Genomic DNA, 14529 nt, shown 5'->3' with positions numbered 1-14529 from the left:
TGTTTGGTAATGGAGTTCTGAAAGCAACTCCTTGAACTGCAAATTCAGCCACAAACTGGCACAGTGAACGTGGAACCCCTCCCCCGATGTCCTTTCCCTGTTTTAACAATAATCTGAAAAATCCACACTCTTTCTCACAATCGCATCAGGCTCAAAAAGTGCAACCCACTCTTGTTCTCACTCATATCATTGTTATTATTCTACACAAGCATCTTATTGTGCAGAACACTGGGCCAGGTGTCACCCAGACGGGTACCTGACCTCTGCCTTCAAAAACCTGACAAAGACCAAAATGACCTAATTCACACTTTCTATCCATAAAGATGTGCTTTTTTTTGGTGGGGGGGGCGGGGCGGGGAGGAAGACATCTATGTAAGCCACTCTCAGAGGCTTACACCAAAATTCTAAGCCACAAGAGTACATTCCAACATCCTTCTTGTTATCAGCACCTGCATCACACTATGTACAAAGCTAATATCTTCAGTCTGAGCTGAGAACAAAGCACACGTGGTCATCTAAAGGAGGAGCATCTTTTCATGTACTCAGGCAGCCATTCCTAGGGAGCAGATCTCCCCTTTTTCCAGGGAGCCAATTACTGTTTTCGCTGCTAGCACTGAAGACAGGGTGCAGGAAGGAAGAAAGAAGAAAAGCACGCTTGAATCGATGATCTGCTTCCAATAATAATCCAGGCCATCTGGTCTGACTTTCCTGCCTTACCGGCAAATACCCAAAGCACCTAGGAGAAGGAACACAAAAACCAGATTCGTCTGTGATAATATCCATAATATACGTAATTTGTGGCTTAAATGATTAACTGAAAAAGTCAATTCAGTCTGTGATAAAGGAAACCATAAATGCCCCCTTGACCTCTGGAATATTTAAAATTGCTGTGAAGATTACCTCATTCTTGTTTCAGAAATCATTAAGGTTTCACCATACAATTTGCAGTATGTCAGGGTTGCTAAGTGGCCATAAAAACTCTGGTAGACCCAGGAAGAGGATTGAATTGGAATGCGAGTGAACGTGGCTGCAGGCACCTCTGCTCTATCAGCAGGGAAATCATTTCACAAAATAATCAGAACGGAAGGACAATGCATTCCAGGTGTTCATAGTAAAAGATTTCATCGCCTTTAAAACTAGTTATATAGGATGTGTTCAAAAGGGGGCACCTTGCAGAGCCTTTCCTTTTATTAATATCACTGTGATTAATTCAGATGGAATCATTTTTGAATGTCGGAAAAAGGCCAAGTGGCCCTATTAATTGGTAATGATCATAGAATGGTTTAAGTGTCCATATCCCTCTATAGCATTCTCAGGTCAGCACATTTATGGAAGGTCAGGGGGAAACTGATTTCTTTCACTTCCTCCCAGTCAAGTGCAAATACACATAAAGATATCAAGAGAGAAAAAAATGTGGACTGATGGGTTTTGTTTTTTGTTTAAGGGTTTTTTTTTTCATTTCAAGACTGCTTTATTGCATATATGGTATTATATACATATATCATTATTGATATATGCTATCAAAAAATAAAGGTTCTAATTTCATATAAAATATAACTCACTAAAGCAATTTATTTCTTCTGAATATATGCATTCAACATTTCTCAGCACTTCTACCCTAGAAGTCAGAAGACCTAAGCTTGAAACCTGGTCCTACTTCCAGTCTCATACGAGACACTCAACCTAGTTAAGCTTCAGTTTCCACACCTCTCAAGGAGGTACAATACTTAGACAATTTATGTGGTGTTTAGAAATTCAAAGGAGATCATATTGGAGAAGGGCATGGCAACCCACTCCAAGATTCATGCCTGGAGAATTCCATGGAGAGAGGAACCTGGCGGGCTATAGTTCATGGGGTTGCAGAGTCAGACACTACTGAGTGACTAACACACACACACACACACACACACACACACACAGGTGCACTGTGTAAATGTGGGGGCTAAGCCCAGCAGGACAGAGCACAGTCCCTGCCTGCAAGGAGCTTACAATCCAGTGTGACATTCCTTTGTTTATTGTTTTTCTTACCTACTGCTCTGTGAACTGCACCCTCAAATTGCTTTCCTTTAATGCTAAACGCTGGCACGATCATGGCATCACCTTGGAGAAGTCTTGGAGACAGAGAATCTCTCAAGTTCAGCCTTGTCTCTTTGCTGAAACTTTTCACTCCATATGATCAAGCAGTAGGTTCTGAACCATCCCTTTCCCTTCACCGACCTGTTCAACACTCCCCTCCTTCACCCAGGTATAAAAATACTCCCTCCTCTGAAATCCACGCTTCCCAGTTCTATTACCTTTGACCCCTTCTTGCACCCTCTTCACAGACCACCTGGTCACCACCCCTGATTCACCTGAGAACTTTAGTATCTTTCTCCTGGTCTCTCTCTCCTGTCCTAGTCCTCTCATCATCCTAAAGGCCCAGTGTGTGAGAGAATGACCCCAGCTAATAGCCTGGCTGCAAAGCTCCTTGACCTCTTGAACTCCATGAGATTCGCCCGCTATCAAATCTCACATGAGATTCTCACCTGCCATCACAGCCATACCTTGGGTCTTCTTGTCATGGGAAAACAAAACCAACATGCCCACATCCGCCCCAGCCCACCATTCCTTCCAGCCACCTGACTCCCTCAGGTCCATCTTCCTTCTTGTTACTATATCCTATGATGACCTTCAGTTCTCAGCTGTCCTCTTGTCCACCTGTCCACAACCTGTCTTATTATTTCTCATCCTTTCTTATCCAACCTAGTTTCCATAAAGCATCTCTTCAACTCCTTTTGCCAAAAGCCTCAGCTCACTTGAATTCCTTCATGTCCTACCCTCGCTGCCAAGGAATCCTGCAGAAAGGCGTATGGAGTGTCAGATGATGCCACTGCAAGCTTAAGCTCTCCCACAGCAACTGAGTCCTGAACAGCTCTTACTAGTATTACCTTTCCTGATTACCTCTCTCTCCCACTCCCCTGTAGCAGCTATTCTAAAACCTCACCACTTTTTACAGTCCCTAACTTAACCCTTGTCTATCTGACTTTGCAAATTAACCAGCATTTTATTTCACCAAGTAAATAGAAGCTATTCACAGAAAACCCCTATGACACACACCTACCCACATATATCTTACCTACATCTACATTAATTCTCATCTTGCTTCCTAAATCTAGAGGGATGTGTTTTGTTAACTTAAAACCTCTTGTAATAGGTGAACTTATAAAGTTATCTAATATCTCTCATATTTTAACCACTATGTTTTGAACGTATTTTTCTAACAAAACCCTCCCTCAACCAATTTCCCCTTCTTACTTTCCCATCTCTCCCACATGAACAGCTAAAGTGAAAAGTGTCAGTCACTCAGTCGTGTCCAACTCTTTGCAACCCCATGGACTGTAGGCCACCAGGCTCCTCTGTCCATGGAATTCTCCAGACAAGAATATTGGAGTGGCGTGCCATTGCCTTCTCCAGGGGATCTTCTGGACCTGGATTGAACCTGGGTTTCCTGCATTGCAGGCAGATTCTTTACCATCTGTGCCAGAACAGCCAATCCCTCCAAAAAAGTCTGTATTTCCTTTTGTCCTTATTACTCTTCATCCAAACATTAAGGTAGATCATCTGTTAGATGTATGTATTAGATGTATATATCTACCCAGGATTGAAATTTCTAGGTCAGAGTTCAGCACTTTTTCAGCTTTAATTGCTGCCCAAAGTGGTTTCCAAAGTACCAATTTATCCCCCAAGAACAGTGTAGGAGTACTAGCCTGTCTACACCCTCACCAATTTTGATGTTTTATTGTCTCTCATTTTAACCACTTTGGTGTATATGTATTAGCACTTCATTATGATTTTAATTGGCATTTCCTTGATGACTAATGACACTGAACAAATTTTCACACATTTACTGGGCTTTTCGACATCCTTATTTGTGAAGTTCCTTTTTGTCTTTTTCCTTATTGGTTTAGAACAGTTTTTTTATTCCGTAGATGAGTTCTCAGTGGAATTTATGTGTAGAAGATATCTTTTACCACTCTTTTCACTCATCTCTTCTTTTTATATATATATTATATATAATATATGTTAATATATTATATATAATACATATAATTTTATATATGTATATGATTGAAGTATAGTTGATTTACAATGTTTCAGGTTTACAGCAAGGTGATGCGATTATACATACAGACATATATTATTTTTGAGATTATTTTCCATTATAGCTTATTACACAAGATATTGACTATAGTTCCCTATGCTATATTCACCCATCTTAATAATGTACTTCTTGGCGTTTTTTGATGAACAGAAATTTTCAATCTTAATATAATCCACTTTTTCCCTTTATCTAGTTATTTTTCTTTTTTTTATTTTAAATCTTTACCTCCTCCAAGGTCACGAAATAGTTACCTATTTTCTAAAAACTATATTATCTTTCACAATTACATCAGCAATCCATCTGGAATTGATCTGTGGGCACAGTGTAAAATAGGATATTATTTGATTTTGAATCTGTGGCACCTAATACAGAATTCAGTTAATCCTTAATAAATATTGCCAAAATTAATGAGATAGCATTGGGAGATATGGAAAGGAAAAGCAAGATTGGGGCCAGGATTGCACAGCATCACATATTTTCCCTGAGAATACCCTGTGTTCTGGGCTTCCTCACCCCCGGTCACTGCCCACCTGCTGCTATGTGGCCAAATTCTAACAGTTGGGATAATTTCCGCAGTACTTAATCTTCAACCAGAAGCCAAACCCCAGAATTTTTGTTGTAACCATTATGATTTATAAAGCATCATCTTGGGGAAAATACAGCCACTTCATGTTCCAACATGCATGTCTGGAGACTAAAAAGCTCCCAGAAATCTAAAAGCATCTTCAGCCACACAAAAAAACAGACTGCTTAGATTAGGAAAAGCACTACTTCAAATCTTTTTAAAATAAGACATTTTTTATCAAAACAAAGATGACAGCGTACCATAAATAGAAAGCTAACTGCTTCTCTACCTTCCAGAGGTCCCTTTTAAGAAATGTCTAAAAAAACCCAAAAACCCATGATTATATTTCACACTCCTGGACTAGAAAAGAAATTCACCAGCCAATGTGGGTTGAGCCTGCTCTTATATTAAACTGCCCACATTTTACTTCCTGCAGGTCCCAAGTGTTTTCATAGATTCATATTTCTAAGACTGAAAAGTATTAAAATTCAATATAAAAGGTGACAAGAGAAGGGATGTGATAAAATCTTTGACTTGATTCAAAAAGGAGTGGAAACCCATATTCAGGCCTAATGGAAAAGATGCAATAGCCAGATCATGGCAGAGAAAATTCTTTGGTCAGGGGTGAGAGAGGCTAATTAGAAAACAGTGAATTCTTTGATCTAAGGCAGTGGCCTAAGAAATAAAAGAAAGGGCAGTGAGATTGCCTAGTCTAAGAAGACTCTGAGTTTAACACTAACACTGATTCTACATACAATACAAAGGGCAGATAAGAGGCAGATAGGGCTGGAGGCTCCTGGCTTGAGGCTGCAGGAAAGTGGCGGCTCTGCCCGCTGGAGAAGCAGCCTGGGCCCAGGCGAGAGGGAGCTAGCTGGAAGACGCACTGCTGGCTGCTGGTCAGGCACTGAGGTCTCTGTGGGGCAGACACACAGGGAAGCAAGTCCCCTGAGCCAACTCAGAGCTGAGAGCTTATCTGAGAACCAAAGGAGCCAAGACGCAGCTCAGGGTCCTGCCGCACCCAGAGCACAGAGCACAGGATGGCACACCCGCATTGCAGAGCGTTTACTCTCCTACCTGCAACCCAGAGCATGACAAGGTGACAAAGGGACTTAGAGGGCAAGGAAAACTGACTCAAACATCAAATAGCCTGAAGATGTGTACTGATGCAGGCTGGTGAATGGACAAAGTACTATGATTAATCAAATTCTCTCGAATTTTTCAACAGTCAGAAGGTGTGGATTCAAGTTCAAACTCTGTCCCTTATTAACTGGCCAGACTTTTGTCAAGTTGTTTATTTCTTTAAGCCTCAGTTTTCTCATCTGTCAAGACGAGTCTGAAATGAAGTGAAGGGAAGGGAAAGTCACTCAGTCGTGTCCAACTCTTTGAGACCCCATGGATTATAGCCTGTCAGGCTCAGTCTATCTGGATTAAAGATCTGCACTCTCTCCTGCTCTGAAACTCTGTGGCATTCTCTCCCATTTACCTCCCAATGGGACTCAAGTTAATCAGCTCACACCATCATCCATCATTTCTCTGTCTGAGGATTTATTTCCCTAATCAGATTCGGGTAAATTTTCAGCCTGTGTCTGTCTCTTCCTTCCAATCCAATAAAACTGGTTCGGATTTGTTTTGTATTTCATTTAATGTCATTATTCATTCTAACAGTTACTGCCTAGCCATTTCCTTGCCTACAGCATCATCAGCTGTTAAAGAGCCACGATGGCATAGTTTTCAAATTTGTATCCTCTTTTTCTGAGGTAGAGTAGTTCTAAACTGATTAAAATATTCCAAAATTTAAAACACAATTTTTAAAACGCAACACATTTCCAAGACTCCCTTATAACCTTGCCAAGCGGGTTGCCAACTCTTGCTGACTGCCAAGGAAGACAAATAAATAGTTCCAACAGTGGTCCTGAAACGAGAAATGGATGCCCAGTTATTAGTATGACAATGCCACTTTCATCCATTGGCTTCCAGGTAGTCAAGGGCTATTGCTCTGATCTCCTGGAAAGAAAGACCAGCATCCTGGACCAAATCTAGGTATTTCTGAATAAACATCTTTGCCTCAAGCAGTTTCACTGCACAACTAAGTTGGCCATATGGCCTTCTTGCCATAAAATATAAAATAACTGGTTGATAGTCACATCGTGCCAGAAAGTAACATACCAGTTTTTGCAAATCCTTTGGGGAACACAAGTCATCTCTTCCAATCATCAAAACTAAAAGTTGACCAAGTTATCACAAATAAAAAAATTGGCAGCTACCAACTCACAATAATCTTGGAGAGCATTAATGATTGATTCTTTAGCTAATTAAGATATGACAGCTTGTTATCTCGTGCCATCTTCATCCAATTTCTCACAAAATACTGGAAGTTGGAGGCAAAAGAAGAATCAAGCTCCTCCTATCCCCCCAAGAGAAAATAACTGCATGATTCCTAAGTTTTTCGAAAAAGGTAAAAAAAAAAATTAACAGAGCCTGACTTAAATTACCTCACAGAAAGATTTGCAAACTGATATGCTATTGTTTTCTACTGTAATGCAAATGTAATGTAACATAAATGTCAACCAGTTATTTTATCCTTTACAGCAAAATTAGTTGTGCCAGGAAACCGGTTGTGGCAAAGATGTTTACTGCAGAAGCACTGGACACATCCTGGACTAGTCTTCTCACTCAGAAGATAGGAATCATCTGCCATTTTCCTTCACATGCAGCCACCATCTTGATAAAGATATATTCCTTCTCTCTTCCAAAACTATGCTAAACTTCACCACTTCAGTGAAACCCTGGAAGGCTCTTTCTAGGTGTCGACCTAGACTCTATCTCTTAACCTCCTTGCCTGGAATCCTGGACCCCATGCTTTGGCCCTTACATCAGTGGACTTTTGTTCTAACCTTGCAGATGCCTCCAACTAGGACCAGAGTCATCATCCTACAATCTGGTTATCAGATAATTCAAACCTGACATGGTCAGTATTACCACCTATTATAGCTGCTGACACCCAGATATTGGTCTCACCTACACCTACCCCAACTCTTAGATATGCCCTAGAAATGTCAATAAAGTCAACCAAGGATTTCTGCAAGCCCTTGAACCCATTTCTGTGCTGTGATTCCTTTGGTTTCCTCGGATCTGGGACTATCTATGGATTATAACATCATCCTAGGATCAGATGCAGATGGTCCCAGGCTGATGTCACAGGCACCCAGCCCTCACTGACTTAAGTGACCATCTGGCTTAGCCAGGAGCAAAGTACAAGGCATCGAAGCCATATAGCATTATGAATGTCTATTCTCCATTTTCATGCCTTTGCAATATGCATTTTCCTTGTCTTATCTTCTGTTAAATTGTAAAAGTATGAAACTAAAATGATGTGCATGATGTGTGTTCCCTTTCAGTTCCACAATTGACTCCTTGTTGTGATTTATCAAACATCGTTACTACACTAACTATGAAAATACCAACTTAGAGGAAGGTTACCAAATCGTTGTGTGGTATCAGACACCTGGATCTTGTGACCCCCCCCCCAACAAGATCACAATCGAGATCACATCCAGGATCTATACTACGAAGGATCCTGCCTCCATCAACCAGCTTCTCAGGCCAAGTTGCAGGAACAGAGTCCCTCGTCGGCTGATAGAATGACCCTTCTGCACAACCTAAGCTAATGACAAGCAAATTCCAAGGCAATGCATGTGACTTTAGATCTATGAGTCAACACCTCTGGCTGGAGGCAGGGGCCCCTTTTCTCAGAAGATGCTTTTTATTTCTGGCTTGGCATAAAATTAACTGGAGTATTTCTGTACTAAAACACACACACACACATACACACAGAGCAAGCTTTTTGATTTCCCTTCAGGTCAGGTCTCCAGACAGAGAAATTTTGTTATTAGGTTTGTAAATATTTCTCACTTTAAGGGTGATGAGATTCAAACTGAGTCTGGGGGATTTCCTGATAACAGCTCAGCCAAGAAAATCTAAACTGAATTTTCTCTTCTTGGTATCAAAATGTTCCTAGTCAGTAACCAAGTTGCTGCTGTTGTTTAGTCACCAAGTCATGTCCAACTCTTTGTCCAACTCCGACCCCATGGACTGCAGCACATCAGGCTTCCCTGTCCTTCACTAGCTCCTGGAGCTTGCTCAAACTCATGTCCATTGAGTCAGTGATGCCATCCAACCATCTCATCCTTTGTCACCCCTTCTCCTCCTGCCCTCAGTCTTTCCCAGCATCAGGATCTTTTCCAATGAGTTGGCTCTTCACACCAGGTGGCCAAAGTATTGGTGCTTCAGCTTCAGTATCAGTCCTTCCTATGAATATTCAGGGTTGATTTCCTTTAGGATTGACTGGTTAGATCTCCTTGCTGTCAAAAGGACTCTCAAGAGTCTTCTCCAACACCACAGTTCAAAAGCATCAATTCTTTGGCACTCAGTCTTCTTTATGGTTCAACTCTCACATCTGTACATGACTACTGGAAAAACCACAGCTTTGACTAACTACAGTAACCAAGAAGTTATTGAAAATTGCATAGGGCACCTCATGCTCCTCAAGGGACTGTGAGCCCCTGGGAAGCTCACAGTCTGCTATACAGACTTAGATGGACCTAAAACATTCAAACAAGGTCACATGCTCCATACTCTTAAGAATAGTATCAAGTGCTCCAGGAGCTTAGAGCAAAGTGGGCCAGCCTTGATGCACCTGTAAGACTTTTAAACAAAGCAAGAGGCAGGAGGAATTCCAAGAAGAGGAAAGAGCATGAGCAGAAGTAATGTGTACTAGGAAATAATGAGGAAATCCAGTTTACTGGAGTGTATTACGCCGGGGGTAATGTAACAGAAGAGAACAAGCCTGACTCCATATATTGGATCTATTCCTTTAGCTCTAACCTTCATGCTCTGTTGCCTGTGCTGAGTCATGCTGGCTCCACACCTTTTATAAAGGATGTTGCCAGTAGCCCCGAAATATACATGATAGTCCACTCTCAAGGCCTGACCTGTAAAGTGTAACACTTTTCCACTGATACAGAGAAAAAAAGTTGCAGAACAGAAAATAACCATTGTCTTGTTAAAGGTTTATAGGAACATTGTGATCACACCTACCTGGACAGCTGCAAGAACAAAGGGCACATGCACCAAGAAGTTTACAACAACCAGCCACACCTTTTAGTATAAAAGAAATCTGAATGCTAACCTGGGTAAGGTGGTTCTTTGGGACGCTAGTCCACTATCTGCTCAGTCTACCGACTTTCTGAATAAAGTTACTGTTCCTTGCCCCATGACCTCATCTCTTGATTTACTGGCCTGTTGGGCAGTGAGCAGTACAAGCTTGGACTCAGTAATGGTAGCATGGAGGGAATACCGGGAAACTGGAATTTCTGGAAATTCTTTCCATCATGAATGGACATTCATTTAACCTTTACAGACAATAAATACACAACCCTATTGACTGTGAGGATGGAGGAAACATGGTTATTGGAAGGGCTTCTTATGTTCTTCAGAAGTTATTTGATCACTATAGACCTACTGGTGACACCTTGTCTCTGTTTCTGTTAAGGCCCATCACGCTACTTTCTTTTTCCTTTTTTATTATATAGATGCATCTCCTTTTCCTGCTAGACTGTGAGTTCCTTGAGAGCAGCAGTTGTTTCTTATTCATCTTTTAACCCTTAGTACTTGGCACAGTTCCTAGAATATAGTAGGTGCCCAGTAAATGTTGGATGAACTAATTAATAAATGAGTTAATGGATGCTACTATGCACCCCCACTGCTCATGGTCACTTGTATTGTGCAAAAAGATACCAGACAACAGTTGCATTTCACAAGGAGAGAGGTTGTATGATTAGTAAGTGTGAAAACAGTAGAGGTAGTGGAACCAACAGTGGGGGACTTCTTTTTGATACCAAAAACTGCCGGGGATGGACCCCAAAGCATGAAAAACACAAGAGCCTGGGCAAAAGGCTTCATACCTAAGAGTGCCTAAAGCAAAGCCTATCGTTCAAGACTGCTTCTCAATGGCTTTGAAGCAAAACACTGGGTTTTGTAAATTACCATCAGAGCTAAGCAAATTGATCATGTGGAATTTGTAGCTGGCTTGTTAGACTATATCCAAGGAAAGGGGACGGTAACAGGTTTGGCTCAGCTCTCTATAATTTTATGCATTTAATGGGATGATAATTTGCTGTTCAGTGTGTTCATTTTGAAAAGCATCACTCTTTCAGGGGGGAAAATGAATAAAACCAAGCCTTTTTGCTCCAAATCTGTATGGAAACATCAATATCCTTCAACCAAGAAAACAGGTGGTTAAGACATGGGAGCATGGGACAGACTGTCAGTGTCCCACAGAAAAATGTGTGTTGTTGCGTGGTTAGTTGAATTAACTTATCATGAGAAGCTTCCTATTTAAAAAAAAAAAAAAGCTACAATTCTAGTTTGTCTACACTATATATTCCAGACATTAAAAGTCCCCAGGAGAATTCATGGAACCACAGACTAAAGGAGAGACACAAGTAAACAGAGGGTGTGTGTGTGTGTGTGTGTGTCCACATCCGTATGTATCAATTTATCGGGACTAGCATTTCCAGACAAGAGATTATATGATGGCCTAGAATATTTTCCACTCAAATTAAATGTAGTTTCTAATGACATTAACTTAGTTGATTTCTTCCTTGATGCATCAATGCTTTCACACATACTCTCCTTTTCCCTCTTTTCTCTTCTGCATCTGAAATTAATTCTGAGGAAATCAAGTTGGTCTTTATATATACTGAAAGTTCCTCAAGGCAGCTCATGCTTCTGGTCACCTATTTACAAACCCTAAAGATGCCCAAACATTATCCTTTTGTAAGAGTTAGAGGCAAATATGCTCCATGAGCCAACACAAAGGAGAAAGGAACATGACAAAACTGGGAAAATTATTCTCAGTAAGAGATCAAGATTTTTTTAAATTCCCTAACTCATCACACATTTACAGAGCCCCAATGGCTCAGGAGTGAAGAACCCGCCTGCCAATGTAGGAGACACAGATTTGATCCCTGGATCGGGAAGATCCCCTAGAGAAGGAAATGGCAACCCACTCCAGTATTCTCGCCTGGGAAATCCCATGGACAGAGGAGCCTGGCAGGCTACAGTCCGTGGGGCCGCAAAGTGTTGGACACAACTTGAGCACACACACATTAGGTACAGTGAAGGATTAATAATGATAATATTGAACAATTTCTGCCATTCATTCATTCCTTCAATATTTAGTTATCTCTAGCTTGTGTCACCTGTCAGGCACTCCTATAAGCTAAACATTCAAGATAAATGAGATATGGTGCTACCCTCCAAGAACACACTCCAGAGACACATGTCCTAAAAATGGTGAATCTTTATGTGCTTACCTCTGTCCAAAGAACATGGAAAGAGGATGTGATGGAGAGGTGGGACTTTTGCTGTATCTCTAAAATTTTATCTCTTTATAAGACTTAACAAGTGTACAGCAGAAACTAACACAACATTGTAAAAAAATTACACTCCAATAATAAAAAAAAAAGCTTAATAAGAAGAATATTAACATTTAGTAAATCCAGACAGCAGGCAAATACATGGGTATTTGCTGTATCACTTTTCTGTTTTCTTCTTGAGATTAGAGTTAGTACATAGATAAACATTGTTTTGAGAACAGAATCATGATGATGATGATGATTAAAAAATGTAAAGGCCATGTTAGAAATCTACACAGAGTACACAGAAGGGGCATATAACCCTGTCTGGGAAAAAGGGCGGGTCTTGAAGCTTCCTCTATAAACCCCAGAGTTGAAACACTCCCCCAGGATTCTGCATCTGAGTCTTTGCCCCCAAGTCCAATGAACAGATCAGCAAGACAGCCTAGCAGAGAGGCAAGGCAAGACCCCACGCGGATGATTCTGGCTCAACTCTCCAGAATTCCTGGGGAAGCTGCCGGGAGCACCAGTTTGCCCTCCTACCCTCTCCACGGGCCTCCAGCTCAACCGACTCTACTTCTGTCATGTTCCTGGGCTCCTCCCGACTTCCTGGCCTCCTCCCTGCTGGAGGTCAGATTATTTCTGAACACAGACTATTTATATGGGTACCAGTTTACAGCCTCACCCCTGCTGGTGGAGCCCTCCTCCCCACAGTGCCTAGAATCCTGCTTCTTCTGGATCTTCCTCTTCTCCGTTTCCCACTCGATCAGTGACTCAGCAACATACCATCCAAGACTCATTTTACCCCTGAGAATCCCGAGGTTCTGTCTTCACCCCCTTGATATTAGGCACTAACTCAAGCGCCAGCTGTACACTGCTTACTACTGTCTCTGGACATTTTAATTTGAACTACAGAACCCCTGCTCTCAGTTGAGGCCACCTCTGCTGTCATACCCTGTCCCCTCAGCACTGGGTTCTAAGAACGTCCGCAGGCTGAGACAAGAAAGACCCTCCAGACTGTTGACAAATGAGTGAACATCACTTATTAAAAAGCCACTGTGAGCCAAGCACTCTATATGGCAAGGCTTTCCAACCTTCCATTCTGGAGCCCAGTTTGCATATGAACCACAGTCTTTGCTGTGAACAGCAGAGCCTTGGCCTTAACCAACCAGAGCAGAGGAGGGCCAGATAAAAGCCCGCCAAATTGGGGCTGAGTTCCTGTCCGAACTCACAGCTGCCATATGGGAGGGAGGCAAGCCACACACTAACGCTAAACCACAGTTGCTCAGTGGCTCGTGAGAGACCTTGACCCAGACAGTATCTAGAGCAAAGGGCAGTCCAGGCGACACAGCTGGAAACTACCCAGGCTGGGTGCGGAGGACTTAACGTCATGTAAATGGAGCACATAGACTCTGCCTTCAAAAGCTACTTGCCCCATCCCGGTAAAGGATACAGGTGAAGCATACATGAAAGATACTAAAATCATTCAAAAGCTTCAAGCACTCCGTGTAACAAAAAAAATGAGAATGAATCATACTTTAAGACTCCAGAAACTGAACTATTAATCGCATATTCTGAATATGCCAAAGTTTATTTTTGAACTTTGTTGGTTGATTGAGTTGAGGGTAACCAGAACCATTTTGAATCAGAACCAAGCTTGAATATTAAAATATTCTCACAAGTTAGGTAATATTTCACCAAGTTCAAATGGCAGATGAAAACAAAAAACAAGAACATGGCAACACCGGATTGATTAAAGGGTTTTTCTTATAAGACAATAAAGAATTGGAAAGCTTATTAAGAATAAGAAAAATTTCAATCATTATGCATAAAGAAATAATAAAGATAAAGAGAACACATTAGAACATACTTCTATTAATATGACTAATATGTAAAGAGCTCATTTAAATTAGATTAGATGAATTGTAAGTGAATTTGTAAAAATCAATACCTCCATGGACACAAGCAGGCAATAGACACAAGAAGGAATGTAATTGGTAAGTAATGTATGGAAAATGGTTACCTTTGTTAATAAAAAGAAAACACTATGATGTCACTTTATATTCATTATAATTAACATCCTATCTGGCAACACTCTGGCAAATATGACACATATTTGCACATTGTTTTTGTAATTTATGCCAATACAAACAATACATATACAATTTGTATTGGTATAATGCAACATAATATAGCAATATGTAGTAAAACAAAAATACTCACATCTCTTGATTCCTTCTCTGGAAATGCTGGAGGAAGTTATTAAAAAGAAGGAAAAAGCTATACACAAAAAGGTACTCACTGCAGGCTGTTTTTGTAACAAGTATTAGACATGTTTAACAATGAAGGATGGTTAAGTTAACCATGGCACATCAGCTCTGAAATACCATTAATACCACAGCTAT

At 41.0% G+C, this 14529-nt stretch overlaps 1 long non-coding RNA gene across 1 annotated transcript in view; it reads right to left on the bottom strand.

The window, feature by feature from the left end:
* Positions 1-308: 308 nt before the first annotated feature.
* LOC145518714 (uncharacterized) overlaps positions 309-14529 on the bottom strand; it is a 71535-nt gene continuing 57314 nt past the window's right edge. Inside the window, exon 7 of the long non-coding RNA XR_014063215.1 lies at positions 309-736. This is a non-coding gene — a long non-coding RNA (uncharacterized LOC145518714). The remainder of the gene's footprint in view (positions 737-14529) is intronic.

This window comes from Giraffa tippelskirchi, chromosome 8 (assembly GCF_054371585.1).
Source record: "Giraffa tippelskirchi isolate mGirTip1 chromosome 8, T2T-mGirTip1v1.2.pri, whole genome shotgun sequence".
In the NCBI taxonomy this organism is placed as follows: Eukaryota; Metazoa; Chordata; class Mammalia; order Artiodactyla; family Giraffidae; genus Giraffa; species Giraffa tippelskirchi.
The sequence above is the reverse complement of the archived record's forward strand: the minus strand, read 5'-3'. Positions and strand labels throughout refer to the sequence as shown.